This window comes from Ahaetulla prasina, chromosome 2 (genome assembly GCF_028640845.1).
Source record: "Ahaetulla prasina isolate Xishuangbanna chromosome 2, ASM2864084v1, whole genome shotgun sequence".
Taxonomy (NCBI): Eukaryota; Metazoa; Chordata; class Lepidosauria; order Squamata; family Colubridae; genus Ahaetulla; species Ahaetulla prasina.
The window spans coordinates 1,650,201-1,655,676 of NC_080540.1; the positions used below are offsets into that span (position 1 = coordinate 1,650,201).

The 5,476-nt window shown below is 47.6% G+C and overlaps 1 protein-coding gene across 1 annotated transcript in view; it reads right to left on the reverse strand.

The window, feature by feature from the left end:
- LOC131192675 (uncharacterized) overlaps positions 1-5,476 on the reverse strand; it is a 371,955-nt gene that overhangs the window by 12,511 nt on the left and 353,968 nt on the right. The gene's annotated exons all lie outside the window — the stretch shown is intronic.

The window sequence follows — 5,476 nt, forward strand, 5'->3', positions numbered from 1 at the left end:
ACCTCTATGCACAATCTATAAGGTATCCTTCAGAACCAGCTCCTTGCCCAACCTATGGTCATTAGCTACAGTCTATCTTTAAAAAGGCCCCTAGTCCAGTAGAAAATTACGGACCAATCTGTGTTGCATCATCTGTAAAGTTATGGAATCAATTAGAAATCAATCCATCACCCTCCATTTAGAGACAAACAATAACAAGCAGTTTGGTTTTAGAAAAAAAAATGTCCTGTAATCTACAACTCCTGCGCTGTAGAAACATTTGGACCATACATCTTGACCAGGATAAAGCCATAGACGCAATTTACATAGTCCTCTGTAAAGCCGTTGACTCAATGGTGCATGACAAACTACTGTTGAAACTGAATTCTTAGAGCATCTCTATCCCTGCACAGGTGGATAGCCATGTTCCTGTCCAACAGGCAACAAATAGTCAAAATAGGGAGGGCCCATTCAAATCTGGCACCTCTTAACAGCCGTGTTACCCAAGGCAGCGTTTTAGGACCCACCCTCTTTCTGCTTTACATCAGTGACCTACGTCAGGGGTCTGCAGACTTGGCTCTTTTAAGACTTGTGGACTTCAACTCCCAGCTTTGCTGGCTGAGGAACTCTGGGAGTTGAAGTCCACAAGTCTTAAAAGAGCCAAGTTTGCGGACCCCTGACCTATGTGATCATAGTAAAAGCTGCTGTGTCCTCTTCGCTGATGATTTTAAATTATTTAACACACCGACAATGCTGCTGCCCTACAAAGCGACCTTGACTATGCGTCTGAATGGTCGTGTAATTGGCAACTCCAAATCTCAACTAATAAATGCTCTGTCCTATACGTTGGCAAAATAAAACCAGAACACCAAATACAAGCTGGGTGGAAATGATCTCGTAGACGACACTCACTATGTCAAGGACCTAAAGTACTCCTCTCAAACGATCTAAGCCCCAGGGCTCACTGTAACAGCACTGCCAAAAAGGCATTAAGAATTGTTAACCTAATCTTGGGAAGCTTCTTCTCCGGTAACATTGTATTGTTAACTAGGGCATACAAAACCTTTGCAAGACCAATTCTTGAATACAGCTCATCCGTCTGGAATCCACACTGTATATCGGACATTAACACTATTGAGTGGGTCCAGAGATATTTCAAGAGAAGTGTACTCCACTCCTCTACTCACAATAGAATCCCTTATACTACCAGGCTTGAAATTCTGGGCTTGAACAATCCTGAACTGTGCCGTCTGCGGTCCGATCTAAGCATAGTACACAAAATAGAATAGAATAGAATAGAATAGAATAGAATAGAATAGAATAGAATAGAATAGAATAGAATAGAATAGAATTTTTTTATTGGCCAAGTGTGATTGGACACACAAGGAATTTGTCTTGGTGCATATGCTCTCAGTGTACATAAAAGAAAAGATACGTTCATCAAGGTTTCATCACCCTCACACGAAATCCTGGTCTGGCGTTTTTTCTGCCTTGAGCAGAACCTGATTCAAAGGCTGAGAAATTTCTTTCAGCCAATTTTGGGGGTCTGGGAGAAAAGCCCCCCTTGAAACCCCCTTTTTGGTCCCAGATTCAGCTTCCCCTGCAGCCAAATCCCTTCCGTCTTCCTTCCTGGGGAGGCTCCTGATTTTACAAGAGAGTGTCTAAAACCCCCCCAAAACATTAAACTGAATTTGGGGTCATAAAAAAACACATCCATCCAATCAATCCCTGGATGGCCAGAAGGAGAAAGTGGCGTCTCTGAGGGGATCTGAAAAGAACAAAAATCTAGTTCCACTCCAAGAGTCGATCCGGAACTGAATTAAAATCTCTTTCTGGCAATTTCCATCTGATCAAATTGTGATAGTTTTTTCCACTTCCACCACATCTGGCTGAAAGTTCCTTCCTTCTCGGGACTTTTCCAGCATTTATGGCTGTCGGGTTTTTTTATTTGGACAATTCTTCCCTTTTTATCACTGCGGCTGATTCCAAGCAAGAAGGATTTTACATTTTTTCCATCTTTCAAGGATTCCTTTTAATTTCTGGGTGCAATTTGATTTGGAAGGTGATGTAAAACACAGAGTAAAAAGGTTTCTTGGCCTGAATTAACCAACTTGGTTTTCTGTTCTGGACCCTCCTGCGTCTCTCATGTGGCTCCTTCTCCTCCTCCTTCCCTCCAGCCAAGCCCACCGTTACCATCTCCCCCACCAAGATGGACCCCACTTCCCCCAACACCATCCTCCTCTGCACCGCGAAGCCCCTTGGAGATCAAGATCCAGTGGCTGAAGAACGGGGAGCCAGAGAAGGAGGGTGTGGCCTTTGGGGAGGAGCTCCAGAACGGAGACTGGACCTACCAGCTCCAGGTGATGCTGGAGACCCAGACCCAGCGGGGGACCTCTATGCTTGCAAGGTGGATCATGCCAGCCTGGAAGCCCACATAACCGTCCTCCCTCCCCTCCTCCTCTGGGGACCCCATCCTGCCCTGAAAATGGGGGGAGAGACCCTCCCTGTGGGGAGAGACATAATGGAGCCTCCTGGGGGAAGGTGGGCCTGATCCTCCTGCTCAGGTGAGGCTCCTTCTCCTTCCTCAAAGCCTCGTTCCTCCAGCTCTGTCAGGAGCAAACTCTGGACGGGGATCATGGGGGCCGTGATAGGAGTGGCCTTCCTGGCTGTGGGGCTCTTCTCTTACCTGAAGAGCAAGAAAGGTGAGTCTGGGGGGCTGGAGGGGAGGTTGTGGAGAGGGAAACATCTAGTGGAGGCCTCTCATCAAGCTTAGCAGGTGGCCAAGAGGGGCCCCTTGAGAAATATTTTTGGGGAACTTCTGTTCCTCAGAGGTCTATAAGTGAAGCTCACGCAACCTATTATGGACTATGGATGGGGAGGGGGACCCCCTGAGTCCTCCAGCCCATGAAGGTTTCTGATTGGGTCTTTTTCTCCTTCTAGCAACTCCCATCCAACCACCTGCAGGTGAGTTTCTCCTCTTCTTCCCTCATCTCGACCCCCCCACCCAACACACAATTTACAGGTGTTTTAAAAAGTGTTTAAACCTCTTAAATGTGTTTGAAGTAAGTGAAGCAACCTTGAACACAGACAACAATATAGAATAGAATAGAATAGAATTTTATTGGCCAAGTGTGATTGGACACACAAGGAATTTGTCTTGGTGCATCTGCTCTCAGTGTACATAAAAGAAAAGATACGTTCATCAAGGTACAACATTTACAACACAATTGATGATCAATATATCAATATAAATCATAAGGATTGCCAGCAACAAGTTATAGTCATACAGTCATAAGTGGAAAGAGATTGGTGATGGGAGCTATGAGAAGATTAATAGTAGTGCAGATTCAGTAAATAGTCTGACAGTGTTGAGGGAATTATTTGTTTAGCAGAGTGATGGCCTTCGGGAAAAAACTGTTCTTGTGTCTAGTTGTTCTGGTGTGCAGTGCTCTATAGCGTCGTTTTGAGGGTAGGAGTTGAAACAGTTTATGTCCAGGATGCGAGGGATCTGCATTAACATTAACATCTGCAATCAACATTAAAGAATATTTCCACGTTTTGGGGAACTGCAGGAAGGAGCAGAAGGAGGGGGGCATTTTTGTCTTGGGGGGGGAGGGAAAGAGCACCCCAAGGTCATGCAGAGCCCTTCTTCCACACACACCCCCATGACATTTCATCCAATTTCTGGCCAGTGACCCCCAGGCTCCCACCTTTGCTGCCATCAGCATTGAAGGGGTTCCTCCTACCTTCTCCGTTGATAGGAAAACTCTGCCGAGAAGGACGGACGGAGGGAGGGAGCCCCTCCAGTCCCCCCTCTTCATTAACCCCCCAATTAAGTCAAGTAGGAAGAATTCCATCTTCTCAAGATCCCCCCTTTGCAGCCCCTCAGCTGAGCTCAGACCCCCTTGGAGACCCAGGAGAGGAGATGGGGAGGGACCCAGGCCCCTCCCAGCATTTTCTTCCCCCAAAGGGGTGGAACTTCTATCCATCTGGTCCCTGCCCATCAACCATCCCCTGCAGTGTAGGCCTTCCTTGAGGGGGAGGGTCAGTAGGTGAGGTGGAAGAGCTTGTTCACACCGAGGGTTCCACTTTATATTCTATGATAATATTATTTTCTTCCCTGTCTCCCCCTCTCCTCCTGAGTTAATCCTGCCGTCTTTCCTGCTTTCCGATGGGAAAGATATTTTAGGAAAAGCTGGAGAATTTCTGCCTGTGAAGGACAACGTGTGGGAAATTTGAGTGAAAGTGATGAAAGGAGAGAAAGCAAACAACACCTGGAAGGCTATTTGACCTTGAGTTTATCCTAGCAGGCGATTTGGAGGCTTGGAAATATCTGCTGAGCTGTTTGAAGATTTTTAAAGCAAACTGAACTACAAATACTAAAATTTTTATTGAGCTGTTCATTGAAAGGTGGATTTGAAAGATTTGAGGAAACCTGGCAGGCCAAGCTGGATTTGATTGACTGACATCATTTTTTTAAAATTTGCATTTATATCCCGCCCTTCTCCGAAGACTCAGGGCGGCTTACACTATGTCAAGCAATAGTCTTCATCCATTTGTATATTACATACAAAGTCAACTTATTGACCCCAATCTGGGTCCTCATTTTACCTACCTTATAAAAGATGGAAGGCTGAGTCAACCTTGGGCCTGGTGGGACTAGAACCTGCAATATTGCAAACAGTTGCTGTTAATAACAGACTGCATTAGTCTGTTGAGCCACCAGAGGATAGATAGATAGGTATTTGATTGGATACAATCAAAGGGAACATTAGGACAGGAACGGTAGGCACGTTGGTGCTCTTGTGAAGCCAAGAGATCCGTGCGGAAATTCCTCCGTGTGGGTGGGTGGGAACTGGTGAGAGAGGATCCAGCTGGATTAGGTGGGATCCCTGCAGATCCCCTCCGCCTCTTCCTGCATGGACTGTCAGCTGAGGGTTTTCCTGGCTTCCCTTCGGATCGGGGGGAGTCTGTGACCCCCAAGTCCTGGCTGGCTGTGGGGCTGCGCCTCCCCCCTTGTCATCCGGTGCAGCTGCTGGGGGCTCCCTCCTTCCAGACTGAGCGGGGAGGGGGAGCCCAGAAGGACCCCTCGAGCTCTGGATCCGCTTTGCCCTTCCGGGGTCTCGGCAGGTCCAGCCTGGGCTCCCTCTGGGCACTGTGGGAACTAAAAGGGCATCTAGTCGGGCCCCTCCAGGCGCTCAGATAAAAGGAGATTGGAGGAGAATCATTTGGGGGGGGGCGCAAAAGGAAGTCCACTTTCCCCTCCGGAGCTGGCATGAAACACCCCCTAGAATGCAGCCCCCCAAGACTGAACTTATTCCCCCTCCCACTTTCTCCGCTTCTCTCTCTGCGGGGAACTATCTCCTCCATCGGGCGAAGTCAAGGGAGGCTCTGCCCGGAGACCGATGACGCTGCTGAAAGGAGAATTCCCATTGGTCCTCCTGCTCCTTCTGAATTCTCCCAATTCCGAAGTCCGAGGAAAACTCCTCCTCCCCCA